Source organism: Mus caroli, unplaced genomic scaffold (genome assembly GCF_978045245.1).
Source record: "Mus caroli unplaced genomic scaffold, Mus_caroli_1 scaffold_8, whole genome shotgun sequence".
Lineage (NCBI taxonomy): Eukaryota > Metazoa > Chordata > Mammalia > Rodentia > Muridae > Mus > Mus caroli.
The window spans coordinates 2,615,238-2,631,671 of NW_028227263.1; the positions used below are offsets into that span (position 1 = coordinate 2,615,238).

Genomic DNA, 16,434 nt, shown 5'->3' on the forward strand with positions numbered 1-16,434 from the left:
AATCTCAATATTGTTTACTAGTATTCTTAGTTTTGGTCTTTGATCCTCTATAGAAGTTTGCCAAAATATTCATCTTTGGCTTCCTTATATGTTTCTTGTATTGTCTATAAAACTTGCCTCAGCTTTGTTATCTGGTATTACAACATCTGTTTTTGAAGCAGTGATGTTTAGTTGTCCTGAGAAAGAGAAGACCCCCTGTCTGGCATTGAGACAGTCAAGAGGCCCCTCTGGGAGTTCTTTGGTAGGGTGTTGCCCCATTTGTCTGTTGTTGCTGTACATTCCCTAGTCAAATGTCAGCCTTTGCCACATCTTTGACATATTCCAGAAGGCATAGGTCCCCTATTAGGATTACTTTGGTTTTTCCTGCAATTATTTCTGAAATGATCCTACTCACCACAATTAAAACATTTGAAATCTTGGGTCCTCTATAGGTGTCTAGTTGCAGCTTCTCCTATTACAGTAATATCAGGTGAACAAGGTTTAACATCAACTGTATGTCTAATCCACTCATCTATTGATGTTGACCTTGCCCTCAGTGGTCTGATTACTTCCTTGCATTCAGCATTCACATTTTCAAAGGCTAAAGACTCGATTATTGCCTTGCTAGCTGCTGAATCTGATATACTCCTTTCCACTACTGAGGTTAGCCTTTGCCAAAAATCAGGGAAGGTTTCTTTTGTTCTGTGCATGACTTGAGTAAATGGTTCAAGTCTTTTCCCTGATACTGTGACTTTGTCAAAAGACTTTAAGGATGACAATCAACACAATGCCAGAGTTTCTTCATATACAGCCTGCACCTCTACCTCGGCAAAGCATCCTTCAACAAGCAGCTGATCTGTGGAAATCTCTCTATCCCTGACTCTATTTTGCTGTACTATCTCCCTTGCCCCATCTCTCCACCATAAGAACCATTGTAAATGTGCAGCAGGTTCTTGTATTGCTTTTTCCATATCCTTCCAGTCTTGGGGACTATTTTTAATAGTCTAAGAAGTCAGGATTTGTTTTACAAATGGCAAATGTATTCCAAAATTAGTGACACTTTCCTTAAATTTTTCAGTTGGAACACATCCACGGGTTGCCATTCGAATTCCTGATAACCCTCATCATCTGGAAGTCTTTGTTGCATATTAACTGGATACACTAAAGATTGTTTTCTGATAACCTTTGGTTGGCTTTCTCTAATTTTATTTTCTGTCTCTACCTGAGTATCTTCCTTAATTGAAAATTTTAATTCCTCCCTTAAGGTCTATATCCATGCTTCATATTTCTCCTTTTGTTGCTCCTCCTCTTCCTTGAGTTTTGGTATTCTCTTTTCAAGGTTCTGCCTCCACATTTTAATTTTTTATATTGCAATTCTGATACTCTGTTGTCCATTTTATTTTGATTGATTAATTTTAAAAGGTTATTCTCCAAGTCTTGCTTCTAATCCTCAATATCTTCTCTTTGCTGCTCAGTATGATCTGTGAGCTGTTGTATCCTTTGTTCTATCATCTTTTGCATCTCCTGTCTCCAACCTCCATTTTCATCTTTTTGTCTCTTATTCTGATGTGTATTTTCCTGTGTCTTCAATTCTAGTGTTTCCTCTAGGCCATGTTACTAAATCTTAAATTTCTCTTTCTGTTGTTCATGCCCCTCTGTAATTTCCTGTATCATCTATTCTAGGCCCTGCTTCCATAATCTTAGCTTCTCTTTATGTTGTAATTCTGATATTTCAGCATCTGCCTTATTTTGATGTACTAGCTTTAATAAATTACACTCTAGACTATGCTTCCAAATTTTAGCTCTACCTCCTTGCCATTCGGTCTGATCTGTGAATTGTTGAATCCTGTTTTATAGCATCTCTTCCAACTCATTTCTCCAATCTTTATTCTCCTCTTTCTGTTGCTTATTTTGACCAATAAAATCCCAAATCCTTAGTTCTAGTGTTCTCGATAGACTTTGTTTCCAAATTTTATCTCTATTTCCTTGCTGTTCAGTCTGATCTATGAATTGTTGAATCATTTTTGCTAGCATATCTTTGAGCTCCTATCTCCAGCCTTTATTCTTCTCTTTCTGTTGCTTATTTTGACCTATAAAATCTTGAACCTTTAGTTCTAGTGTTTTCTCTAGGCTATGTTGCTAAGTCTTAAGCTTATCTCTCTGTTGCTCAGTCTCATCTATGACTTTCTGAAGTTTCTGTTCTAGCATCTCTTCCACCTTCTGTCTCCTGCCTTTATTCTCCTCTTTCTGTGGCTTATTTTGAGTTGTAGAATCCTGTGCCTTCAGTTCTAGTGTTACCTGTAATCTCTTTTCTAAGGCAAGGAATTTTTTTTTTTTTTTATCTAGGGCCCTTACTTTTGAGAAGACATAGTAAATCAAGAAGATAAATATTTCAATACCAGTAAATGACAAGGTGTCTATTACCTTTAAATCTATCCCTATCAAAACATTCAAAATATCATCCCATAAAGCCCAAAAGGTATTTTTGTGTTTCTCATCTTTAAGTATCAAAAAATGCTATATATCTCTCTTTATTATCAATGTATGACCTGATCTGGAGCCCTTTGTACCTTTGTCTCCCTCTGCTGTTTGACTCAGAACACTGCAGTCCTCTCCAATTCTTTTATTCACAGGGAGGATCTGACTGTAGACTCATAGAAGCGGCCTCTGTGCTTCTATTTAGGTTGCAGCTGGCAGCATGTGCTTGTGTGCTGATCTCAGGCAGCCTGCAGCGCAAGCAAGCACTTGAGAGAGCCAGTCTGACTGTCCCTGTCCTGTGTAGACACCGGTGATATGGGGAAGTGAGCACAGAAAGGTCCTGATCAGGTTACCTGTGTCTGCCCGAAAAGTACCTCACAGGCAGTTGTGCTCCAGGGTCCCCGTCCCTCTCTGGGAGTCCTACATAACACTGCCCAAGTCCAGCTGTAGGCTGGGGTGCTGTCCCTGGCCTTAGCTTTCTGCCTGTGACTTGGGGAGGGAGCCTTTCTGCAGTTCTCTGTAGGCCCCTCAGACCCACTCAGCTTTCAATCTACACTGCTGCAGCCTAGATTCCTGCCCCAGCTGTGTATTCAGGAATGGAGGGAGGGGCAGTGAATTTTTATCTCAAGCTAGTTGAGTTCTAATCAATACAATGGGTGCCAATTTGTTGTAGTAAGCTCCAACCCCAATAAGCCCATGCAAGGAAAACACAACTCGATTAATATGACTACTAGCTGTGTGCCTAGATTGGGCAGATCTACCACTATACTACTATATTCCCCATCTATGAAATCCCTTGCAACTTGAAGTTTCTTAAGGCCGTGTGCTTCTGCTCCGTCTTCCTTCTACCTCCTATTCTTCAGTTCCTCTCTCTTTCCTTCCTCTCCTCTTCTCCCTCTTTCCTCTCCCTCCCTTTCTAAAACTTCCAGCTCCACCTTTCCCTTCCATGGCTCAATCACAGGCTTTAGCCATTATTTTACCAGTTAAAAATGGAGAGATGGTTCACATGAAGTCACCTGAGTACATGATTCACTCCTCATCTGAGACAGTCCCTCTGAAGGAAGTGGAATTAGCATCAAAATACAATCAGCACCAAGGCAATCCACAACATAAACCCTCATTTATGTTAAAATACCAAATTCAAGGAGAAAATGGTGAGATATCTGAAACTATTAAACCCTACTGAGGAAGGAGTAATTAAACTAACTCAAAACTTCCATTTCAACAATCAACTTTGGCCAGTTTTAAAACTAAATGGTAAATGGTGAACGATAGTAGCTCATAGGGGAATTAATGAATTGTCCCCTAATCTGTCAGGACAATTACCAGATGTAGAAGATATGTCCATGGGGATTAAGAGAGTATGATCAGGGGCTGGATAGATGGCTCAGTGGTTAAGAGCACCCACTGCTCTTCCGAAGGTCCTGAGTTCAATTCCCAGCAACCACATGGTGGCTCACAACCATCCATAACAAGATCTGACTCCCTCTTCTGGAGTGTCTAAAGACAGCTACAGTGTACTTACATAGAATAAACAAACAAACAAACAAATAAAAAAGAAAACATGATCAAAATGGCTGGCAACTATAGATATGTCAGACATGTTCTTTGGCATGCTACTGTACCCATAAAGCAAAAAACACACCACATTCACTTGGCAAGGAAGACAGTAGCAATTTTTAAGACTAACACAAGGATAAATAAATAGTCCAATCATTGCCCACATACATTCTAAGATGGTCACTGGATAAGGTCACTCCAGCACCTAATTCTGTCATATATCCAGATGTTGATGACCTTTCGATAATAGGACAAGAAAAGGAAAATATACAAAAAATAGACCAAACCATACAAGTACTGACAGATGATGGCTGGACCAACAATAAGGATAAGGCATCAGGACCAGATAGATACAAAGGTCAAGTTCTTGGGTGTAATGTGGTCTACTGCAGGACCAAGTCATAGGTAAGTTAAAACAACTTAAAGCACCAACCAATAAGACAGAGGTACAACATCTTATAGGATTAGTAGGGTTCTATTGTAAATGCTTCCCATGGTCAGAAAACAAATACTCTATCTGAGAAAACAATTTGTACAGGATAAGAGGCCTTTAAAACTTGCCAGAGAATGCTTCAAAACAAGCAAGTAATACTCAGAACCACCATCTCGATCCTAGATTGAATCAAGGCCTGACCAATCCATGGAAGGGAAAGCACTACAATGGAAGTGAAGAGCTCCTTCACTCTGGTACCCTGTCTGCAAAGAGGTCTGTGTCAAATGCATTGGAGTCAATACTTTAGACCAATTGCCCTATGACTCCACAGGGATTATCAATCATCCCAAATGCCACCCCTCCCCAGAAACAGGGACTACTAGGACATTGGGGAACAGGAGAGTACCAGCCTTCCCTGGTTAATGCCTGATTTATGGAAGGCAAGCAGTAAACAGAATATGATCTTGTGAAAAGTGGCAGCCTACAGAACAAGGACTAGAATGGTGATTACAGATCAATCATTATGACAGGCCATTCCTTAGCCAACAAGGAAGGCAATGGGATTCCAGGCTGCAGGGAACCCATTGGCTGAAAAATCTCATTAATTGCTCTGAGAACTGTCAACATCCTCCATCTTGCCAAGACCTTTTTTAAATGACAAGTAATGGGAAATTCCAAGGGCTGGTAGACTCCTCTATAGTAGACTCCTCTGAGTCTCCAGCTGTTTCTGGACTAGCTGTTCTAGTGCCTGTGGTTTTTCTTTTGTCAGAGACCGTTCATCAATCCAAATGGGTTGGTCAATTAACCACCTTAGTGATAAGGCTGTTGGTGTTTTAACAATAGTGGCTTCTTAATGTAAAGTTGAATTGTCAGCCCCTACTGCATCTTATTTATGGACAGCCTGGGCAGTCTATAACTGTCTTTGATAACATTCCTTAACTATTTTTTTTTAATTAGGAGTCTGCCTGGTTTTATGGCCAGCTTCTGAAACTGAAGGGATATTGATTTGTGTTTTACACTGTTGTAACAGATCTCTTCCTCATAAGTTTATGGCTGTACCAACCAAGTACTGTATCTGATCCTCAGGCCCTGTACAATTAAGCCATCTGGTGCTTTGCTTTATTTGGGACAAAGTGCCAGCTCCTTGAAATTAGATGTATACTTCTTGAAATGGCCAAACTGCAGGCCATGATTTTGTAGAGATAATGGTGACATCTGCTCCAGTGTTGAACATTCCTTCAATTTCGTATTGTTTACTAATATTCTAAGCTTGGGATTTTGATAGAAGTTTGCCAAAATATTTGTTTTGGGTCCCTTTTTAGGTTTTTTGAATTGTTTGTAGAATTTGCCTTGACCTTGTTATCTGGTCTCACAATTTCTGTTTTCAGAGTGGTGGTGTTAGTTATCTCGAGGAAGAGAACTCTCCCTGTCTGCCATCAGGATCTGCAAGAGTCTCTCCTGGGAGTTTTTTGATAAAGTGTTGCCCCATTTGTCTGTTGTTGTTCCACATTCACTAGTCCAGTGTCAGCCTTTGCCTTATTTTTTTTTTAACATATTCCAGAAGGCATAGGCTTCCCTTTTGGGATTAATTTAGTTTTCTCTGCAGTTTATTCTGAAATGACCCTGCTCACCACAATTAAGACACTTAAAATTTTTGGTCATCTCAAGGAGTCTAGTGGCAGCTTCTCCTATTAATGTCATATCAGGTGAGTGAGGTCTAACATCAACTGTATATTCAATCCACTCATCTCTTGATGCTGCCCTTGCCCTCAAGGGGCTGATTACTCCCTTGGATTTGGCATTCACATTTTCAAAAACTAAAGACTTAACTAGTGCTTTTCTTGTTAATGGATCTGATATACTCCTTTCTACGGAGGAAGTCAACCTTTGCAAAAAGTCAGAGAATGTTTCATTTGGACTTTGCATGACTTGAGAAGATGATTCAAGTCTTTTTCCTGTTTCTGTAACATTGTCACAGGCATTTAAGGCTGCCAGGTGGCACAAGGTCAAGGTTTCTCCATCATATGTAGCCTGCACTTCTATCTCAGCAAAACAATCTTCACCAAGCAGCTGATCATTAGAAATATCTCTACTCCTGGCTCTATTTTTGTCCTGCTTTCTCCTTCACCTCTATTCTCCACCATGAGAACTATTATAAATGCGACACAGGTTCTGATATTGCTTTTGCTATATCCTTCCAATCTTGGGGGGGGGGGGGTTACTCTATTTTTAATAGACCAAGAAGTCAGGATTTCCTTTACAAACAGTAAATGTATTCCAACATTAGTGGCACTTTACTTAAATTTTCTCAGTTCTAACACATCCATGGGTTGCCATTCAAGTTCCTGATAACCCTGTGGATGATCATCGTCTGGAGGGCTTTGTTGTATACTAACCAGATAAACTAAAGTTTGTTTTCTAACAACCTTTGGTTGGTTTTCTCTAATTTTGTCATCTTTCTCCACTTGAGTATTTTTCCTAATTGATGTTTTAAGTTCCTCCCTTGGGTTCTGTGTTCATATCTCTCCCTTTTGTTGTTCCTCCTGTTCCATAAGTTCCTGTATTCTCTCTTCAAGGTTCTGCTTCCACATTTTAATTTTTCTTTATATTGTAATTCTGATATTCTGCTGTGTATTTTGTTTTGATTGATTGATTAATTTTAAAAGGTTCTCCTCCAGTACCCCTAGAGCTCGTGTCTCTAGCTGCATATGTAGCAGAAGATGGCTTAGTCGGCCATCATTGGGAAGAGAGGCCCCTTGGTCTTGCAAACTTTATATGCCCCAGTACAGGGGAACGCCAGGGCCAAGAAGTGGGAGTGGGTGGGTAGGGGAGGGGGGTATAGGGAACTTTTGGGATAGCATTGGAAATGTAAATAAAGAAAATATCTAATAAAAAAAAGGTTCTCCTCCAAGTCTTGCCTCCCATTCTCATTATTTCTTTCTGCCACTCAGTCTGATCTGTGAGCTACTCCATCCTTTGTTCTACCATCTTTTCCAGCTCCTGTCTCCAACTTTCATTTTCTTCTCTCGATTGCTTATCATGACCTATACATTCTTTTGTGTCTTCAGTTCTAGTATCTCCTCTAGACCATGTTGCCAAGTCTTAAATTTCTCTCTGTTGTTCATGCTGCTCTCTAAGTTCCTGTATCTTCTGTTCTAGGCCCTGCTTCCATAATTTTAATTTCTCTTTTTGTTATTATTCTGATATTATAGCATCTACCTTATTTTTATTTACTAGCTTTAGTAAATTATCCTCTAGACTCTGCTTTCAAATGTTATTGCTATGTCTTTGGTGTTCAGTCTGACCTATGAATTTCTGTATCTTTTATTCTAACATCGTTTCCAGTTCCTGTCTACAACCTTCATTTTCTTTTCTCTGTCACTTATCTTGACCTATAAATTCCTGTACCTTGAGTTGCAGTGTTCCCTCTAATCCCTTCTCTCTCTCTCTCTCTCTCTCTCTCTCTCTTTCTTTTTTTCTTTCTTTTTTTTGGGGGGGGTTGGGTTTTTTGGTATTTTGGAGTTTTGTTTTTTTGGTTTTTTGAGACAGGGTTTCTCTGTATAGCCCTGGCTGTCCTGGAACTCACTTTGTAGATTAGGCTGGCCTCAAACTCAGAAATCCACCTGCCTCTGCCTCCCGAGTGCTGGATCTAAAGGCGTGCACCACAACTCCACCACTCCTGGCTCTAATCCCTTTCTAAGGCTCGTTTAAAAAAGAATCCTAGACCCCTGTCTTTTGAGGAAACATGATAAACCAAGAAAGATAGTAAATATTGTAATGATAACTGGTAACATGTCAATTTCCTTTAAATCTATCCCTGTCAAACCATTCAAAATATCATCCCATAAAACCCAAAATTGTGTTTCCCAGCTTTAAGTATCTTAAAATTATATATATTATCAGTTTATAATTCTTATTACCTGATCCAGATCTTCTTGTATCTCTGTCTCCCTCTGCTGTTCAACTTGGGACACTGCAGTTCGCTTCTGGGCTGTCCTGCCTTTGTTTGGGTCATGGTTGCTGATCTCTGGTTGTAGAGCAGATCTGGCTGTCCTGAGCCTGTTTAAACCTAGTGGGGAAGGGGGAAGCAAGCACAAGAAGGCTCTATGGTGCAGAGATGCCCAGATCAACCCACTGTGTCTGTGAGAAGGCTACCTCACAGGCTGTCACAACCCAGGGTCTCTGGTCCTTCCCAAGGCTCAGGGAATGCAAACCATGTTGGGCACCCATGCTGCCCAAGTCCTGCCTAGGGCTGGGTGCTGCCCTGGCTGCCTTTGGGAGGGAGCCTCTCAGCAGCTCTCTATAGACCTCCTCAGACCCACTCAGTGTTCAATCTACACACTGCTGCAGCCATAGATCATAGCCCCAGCCATATACACTGGGCATAGAGGACTTTTATCTCAGGTTAGTTGGATTCTAAGCCTAACATAGGGGTCTCCAATTTGTTGCAGTAATTTCCAACTCCATAAGCCCTTATAAACACACACACACACACACACACAATCCAGTTATTATATTTATAAGCTATATGCCTACATTGGGCAGATCTAGTTCTGTACTGATTCCCCAGCTATGAGACCTTTTGCTACTTGCAGTTTCTCCTGGCCACATGGTTTTTTACTCCATCTTCCTTCCTCCTCTTCCTCTGTCCTCTCTCCTTCTCTTTTTCCTCCTTTTACCTGCCCCCACTCTCCAAGAAATCTCCTCCCACCTTTTCCTTCCACTGCTCAATCACAGCTTCTAGCCTGGAGAAAGGTTCACATGAGATCACCTGAGTATGTGATTCACTACTCATGGGGGAGGTAGGGCATGTCCCTCTTAAAGAAGCAGAATTAACATCAGAATACAAATGGCATCAAGACAACCTACAACAGACTTCCATTCTCCTGTTGCTTCTCCTCCACCTCCATCAGTCTCTTAAACCTTTCAGGTAAGCTTCCCTTCTCCTACCCATCTTCCCTGCTGGCTGAGCCATCTGGTCTAAGCCAAGCATCCTGCCATCCCATGGGGACATCCATCCTTCTGCCATCTTTCTGCCCACCTTCATCAGACCTGGGTCTCCTGAACCATACAGAACTGCAGGTCTAGAACAATACAGCCCAAGAATAACTATCAAAGGCCTGCCACACCAAGACTATCCAGGTTCACCCCAACCCCCAGTAGCTTCTATGAGAACATCCAGGGACCAAAACCATCCAGATGGCTAAAAACCCTTGAAATAACACAATCAACAGGAGCTGGGGCAATATTACACCTCCAAAGAACAGCTACCCCACTACAACAAGGTATGGATACCCTAACATAACTGAAACACAAGAAAAATGACCTTAAATCCAATCTTTTGGAGACGATAGAGGCCTTTAAAGAGGAAATGAATAAATTCCTTAAACACATTCAGGAAAACACAATTCAACAGGGGAAGGAAATAAATAAAACTATGCAAGGCCTGAAAGTGGAAATAGAAGCAATAACAAAAATATAAACTGAGGAAATCCTGGAGATGAAAAGCCTAGAGAAGAGAACAGGAACAGCAAATGCAAGCATCACCAACTGAATACAGGAGATGGAAGAGGGAATCTCAGGCCTAGAAGATACAATAGAATAAATTGATACATCAGTCAAATAAAACGTTAAAGCTAAAAAGTTTCTGACACAAAACACCCAGGAAGTCTGGGATACCAGGGAAAAAATCTAACCTAAGAATAATAGGAATAAAAGAAGGTAAAGAGTCCCAGCTCCACGGCCCAGAAAATATTCTCAACAAAATTGTAGAAGAAAACTTTCCTAACTTAAAGATAAATGTGCCTACAAACACATAAGAAGCTTATAAAACACCAAGACTGGACCAGAAAGAAAATCCTCCTGGCACATAATAATCAAAACACAAAAATCTATAGAACAAAGAACGAATATTAAAAGCATTAAGGGAAAAGGGCCAGGTAACATACAAAAGAAGCCCTATCAGAATTATACCTAGCTTCTCAATAGAGACTCTAAAAACTAGAAGGGCCTGGACAAATATTCAGCAACCTCTAAAAAAACCACAGATGTCTACCTAGACTATATCCAGCAAAACTCTTAATCACCATAGAGCAAGAAAACAAGATATTTCAAAGACCCAGAAATAAAGCCATACACCTATAGACACTTCATTTTTGATAAGGAAGCCAAAAAGTACAGAATAGCCATGATACAACCCACAGATGGTAAGAAGTTTAACAAGAAGTAAGGCTCATGTGAGGATGGCTTAATCCCACTTAGAAGAGGAAACAAAATAATCACAGGAGGCAGAGGGAGGGAGGGATCTGGGTGGGAGAGGGGAGGAGGAAGGGAAAATGGGGGCAGGATCAGGTATGAAGGGAGACAGGAAATAAGCTCAAAGGGCCAGGGAAATGAATGAAAATATGCAGCTACAGAGGATGGGGTTGGGGGAACCTATAAATCCCAGAGGCATGGGGTGTGAGAGCCTCTCAGGACCCAAAGAGAATGATTTTTGATGAAACCAACAGTGGGAAGATAGTCTTCTGAAGAGATCACTTCCAGTAGATACATAGGGCCCCAATGGAGGGATGGGGTCACCAACCTTCCTTCAAATTTTTGACCCAGAATTGTTCCTGTCCAAAAGAAATGCAGAGGGGACTGGAGAGATGGCTCAGCAGTTGAGAGCACTAACCGCTCTTCCAGAGGTCCAGAGTTCAAATCCCCAAACCACATGGTGGCTCACAACCATCTGTAATGGGATCTGATGCCCTCTTCTGGTATGTCTGAAGAGAGAGACAGTATACTCACATGCAAAGACAAAAATGGAGCAGAGATTGAAGGAAAGCCTATCCAGAGACCAGCACAACTTGAGATCCATTCTGTAGGTGAACACCCAACCCTGACACTATTACTGATGCCATGTTTTGCTTGTAAACAGGAGTCTAGCATGACTGTCTTCTGAGAGGCTCTACCAGCAACTGACTAAGACAGATGCAGATACTTACAGACATCCATTGGACTGAGACCTGGGACACCTATGAAACAGTTAGGAAAAGGATTGAAGGAGCTGATGAGAATGTTGGCACCATAGGAAGACCAACACTGTCAACAAACCTGGAACCCTGGGAGCTCCCAGAGACCAAGCCACCAATCAAAGAGCATACAAGGACTGGTCCACCATCCCCGGTACACATGTAGCATAGGACTGCCTTGTCTGGCCTCAGTGGGAAAGGATGCACTTAATCCTGTAGAAACTTCATGCCCTCAGGGAAGGATGGGGTGGGTGAGTGAGGGTGTGTGTGGATGGGTTGGGGAGCACCCTCTCTGAGGCAAAGGGGAGAGGGGATGAGGTAAAGAAGTCTTGGAGGGGAGACCAGGAAAGGGGACAACATTTGGAATGTAAATAAATAAAACAATTTGTCTACATGTAGACGAATGAAAATAGACCATACTTATCACCTGCAGAAAACTCAAGTCCAGGTGAATCAAGGACATCAACATAAAACTGAATACACTAAATTTCAAAGAAGAGAAAGTGGGAAATACCCACGTCTAAGATCAACAATTGATTAAATGAGACCTCATGAAACTATAAAGCTTTTGTAAGGAAAAGGATACTGTCAGTAGGACAAATCAGCACCCCCCACAGATTAGGAGAGGATCTTACATCTGGCAGAGGGCTAATATCCAAATTTTACAAAGAACTCAGGAAGTTAGACACCAACAGCCCAAATAATACAATTTTAAAATGGGGTACAGTACTAAACAGAATTTTCAACAGAAGAATCTTGAATGACCACAAAGCACTTAAATGTTCAAAGTCCTTAGTCATCAGGGAAATGCAAGTCAAACAACTATGGGGTTCCATCTTAGACCCATCAAAATGGCTAAGATCAAAAATTTAGGAGGTAACACATGCTGGCAAGGATGTGGAGCAAGGGGAGCATGCCATCAGTGCTGTTGGGAGTGCACACTTGTACAATCACTTTGAACATCAATTTCTCAGAAAACTGGGAATATTTCTATCTCAAGACCCAGCTATACCACTCCTGGGCTTATGCCAAAAAGATGTTCCAATATCCCACAAAGTCACTTGCTCAACTATGTTCACAGCAGCTTTATTCACAATATCCAGAAACTGGAAACAACCTAGATGTTCCTCAACTGAAGAGTGGACAAAGAAAATGTGCTACATCTACACAATGGAATACTATTCAGCTATTAAAAACTAACATTGTGGCTGGAGAGATGGCTTAGTGGTTAAAAGCACTGACTGCGCTTCCAGAGGTCCTGAGTTCAATTCCCAGCAACCACATGGTGGCTCACAACCATCTGTAATTGGATCTGATGCCCTCTTCTAGTGTGTCTGAAGACAGCTACAGTGTACTCATATGCATTAAATTAATAAATAAATCTTTAAAAAGACATCATGAATTTTGCAGGCATATGGGTGGAACTTGAGAATATCATCCTGAGTGATGTAACCCAGTCTTAAAAGGATATGCATGGCATGTACTCACTTATAAGTACATATTAGCCACAAAATACAGGTACCATGTTATACTCGGACAGACCCAAAGAAGCTAAACAAGAAGGAAAACCCAGTGAGGACGCTTGACTCAGGTAGAGGCAGAAGATAAAAGCCAACCAAAGGTTATTAGAAAACAAGCTTTTGTTTATCTGTTTAGCATGCAACAACGACCTCCAGACAATGATCATCCACAGGATTATCAGGAACTCAAATGGCAACCCGTGGATGTGTTAGAACTGAGAAAATTTAAGGAAAGTGTCACAATTTGGGGATGCATTCAACATTTGTAAACAAACCGTGACTTCTTTGGATATTAAAAATAGAATAATCCAAGACTGGAAGGATATGGCAAAAGCAATCTAGTACCTGTGTCATATTTACAATGGTTCTCATGATAGAGAGAAGAGGTGAAGAAGATAGCATGACAAAATAGAACCAGTTGGTAGGGAGGGAATATAATAGTCATAAGAGGCAGATGGAGGGAGGGAACTTAGAGGGAGGGGGTATGGGGAATGGAATGGGGAATTCAGGATCAGGTGTGGGGAAGAACAAGAGAGATGGCTATATGGCCATAAAAATGAATGGAAATCTGCAACTGGTGTAAATGGGGGGGGGCAATTTTGGGGAGGAAACAGAGACCTTAGATAAGGGAAGTATCCAAGAATCAATGGGATGATCTTAGTTGGAACTCATTACATTGAGAATATGGAACCTAAAGAGGGCATCTCCTGTAGCCCTACAGGAACCCCAGTGGAGCGATAGAGACATCAACCCACCCACAAAACTTTCAACTCAAATTTTATCTTGTCTGCTCCCTTCCCCTGCCTAAATTATTTGTAGACAGGTAGGGGGCCAACCATAACCTGCCCAACTTGAGAACTGGTGCCCATCTTATTGCTTAGAACCCAACTAGTCTGAGATAAAAGTCCACTGTCTCCCCACCCCACTCCACCCCCCAAAATAAAAGGCTGAGCAGATCTAAAGCTGCAGCAGTGTGTAGATTAAAAGCTGACTGGGTCTGAGGGGTCTACAGAGAGCCACAGAGAGGCTCCCTCCCCACCCCACCCGAAGCAGACAGCTACAGCCAGGGGCAGCACCCCAGCCAATGCTGACTCCCAGAGATGGAAGGGGGACCCTGGAGCGCAATTGACTGCAAGGTAGTTTTCTGGCAGACACAGTGAGCTGATTGGGGCATCTCCTCCGTGTTCGCTCCGCCTCCTCCGGAGCCTTTCCGTGTTCGCTCCCCCGTAAGCCCCGAGTCTACACAAGATACCTGAGAGCCAGACCCGCTCTCCCGACTGCGTGTGCTGCAGGCTGCCTGAGATAAGCGCACAAGGTGCCAGCTGCAACCCCAACAAAGATATAGCCAGCTCAGAAGCACAGAAGCTGCAGGTCTTTCTACAATCAGCCCCTCCCAGCAAACAAAAGAATCCGAGAGGACTGCAGTGTTCTGAATTGAACAGCAGAGGGAGACAAAGGTACAAAGGGCTCTGGAACAGGTAATACAAATTATAAATTGGTAATAAAGATATATATATGTATATAATATAAGTATATTATATTAAAATGAGAAACACAATAAATACCACAGTTGGGATTTATGGGATGATATTTTGAATGGTTTGACAGGGATGGATTTAAAGGAAATAGACACCTTGTCATTTAACATTAGTGCAATATTTATTCTCTTGACTTACTACATCTTCTCAAAGTCTGGGCCATAGATAAAACATTACATGCCTTAGGAAAGGGATTGGAGCGGACACTAGAGAAGTTCATAGATGAAACTGAGCAACAGAGAGATAAAACTTGGCAACACAGCCTGGAGGAAAAACTAGAACTGAAGGTTCAGGATTTTATAGGTCAAGATAAGCAACAGAAAGGGGAGAAGAAAGGTTGGAGACAGGAGCTAGAAAAGATACCAGAAAAAAGATACAGAATTTCGTAGGTCAGACTGAACAGCAAGGAGATAGAGATAAAATTTGGAAGCAGAGTCAAGAGGATAGTTTACTAAGACTAGTAGATCAAAATAAGGTAGATGCTACAATATCAGAATTACAACATAAAGAAGGTTTTCAAATGTGGAAGCCGAACCTTGAACAGAGAATGCAAGAACTCAAGGAACAGGAAGAGCGACAAAAGGAGAGACATGAGCACAGACCTTAAGGGAGGAATTTAAATTTTCAATTAAGGAAAATACTCAGGTAGAGACAGGAGATAAAATTAGAGAAAGCCAACCAAAGGTTATTAGAAAACAAGCTTTTGTTTATCCAGTTAGTATGTAGCAAAGACCTCCAGACGATGATCATCCACAGGGTTATCAGGAACTCGAATGGCAATCCATGGATGTGTTAGCACTGAGAAAATTTAAGGAAAGTGTCACTGAGTTGTGTGTTTTTGCAGGAGCTTATTGGGGTTGAAGATTTACTGCAACACCCATCCCATGGGCAAGCACCAATCCCTAACACTATTAATGATACTCTGTTATGCTTGCAGACAGGAGCATGTTGTCCTCTGAGAGCCCCCCTCCACCCACAGCAGCTGACTCAGATGGATACAGACACCGACAGCCAAACAGTGGATGAAGCTTTGGGACTCTTATGGAAGAATAGGAGGAAAGATTGCAGGCACCAAAGGGGATAGGAATTCCACAGGAAGGCCAACAGAGTCAACAAACCTGGATCTTTGGGACTTTCAGAGTCTGAAACATCACAAAGAACATACCTGAGCTGGACCTAGGCCTCCCTGCTCATATGTAGCAAACCTGCAGCTTGGTCATCAACCAAGGTTGAACCTGTCTAAAGCCTTATAGATCCCATGAAAACAGAAAAGAGTTTAGTCTTCAGTGAAACACAGAATAACACCTTAGTCCCTGGTGGGAACCCGGGCGAGGCTTGAAGACACAGAGACAAATCTAAGATTATAGACACCAGTGAGTAACTGGAGAAACGTGGTTTCAGTGAGAACCTTGGCAAGTCTCTATGACCCACTGAGAACCTGGGGAAGGCTGGAAGGCCTTAGATCCCATTGACTACCTGGGAAGTTCTGAGGTGCCAGTGAGAACCTGTGATAAGAACTCTTAGATAACAGTAAAAACCACAAAAGGTCTTAGGCTCCGGTGTTAACCTGTAAAAGGCCTTAGGACTTGTTGAGTTTCTCAGGAAGGCCTTTGAAAACAGAAAATGCAAAAATCCTTAAGGCATAGTGAGAATCAGTAAAAAGCCTTTATGTTCTTAAGTTCTTTCTTCCAAAAAGAACTTAGGAAAGGCAGAAGGTCTCAATAAGACTTGAAAAAGGCATTTAGCTATTTTAAGACCATGTAGAAGGTTGTCAGGCCCAGGAAGAATATGAGGAAAGTCTTCAGACCCAGTGAAAATCTGGTGATGGCCTTCTAGACTTCATGAGAACTTAAAATGTTTAGGCCCATTTGAAACCCTGGGCATAGGCTCTAGTGAGAACCTGGGCCAAGCTT

At 41.6% G+C, this 16,434-nt stretch overlaps 2 pseudogenes; one reads left to right on the forward strand and one right to left on the reverse strand.

Annotated features, from left to right (window-relative positions):
- Positions 1 to 1,003: 1,003 nt before the first annotated feature.
- On the reverse strand, positions 1,004 to 3,483 carry LOC147002815 (uncharacterized; annotated as a pseudogene).
- A 9,503-nt stretch (positions 3,484 to 12,986) lies between these two features.
- LOC147002816 (uncharacterized) lies at positions 12,987 to 15,382 on the forward strand (annotated as a pseudogene).
- Positions 15,383 to 16,434: the final 1,052 nt, after the last annotated feature.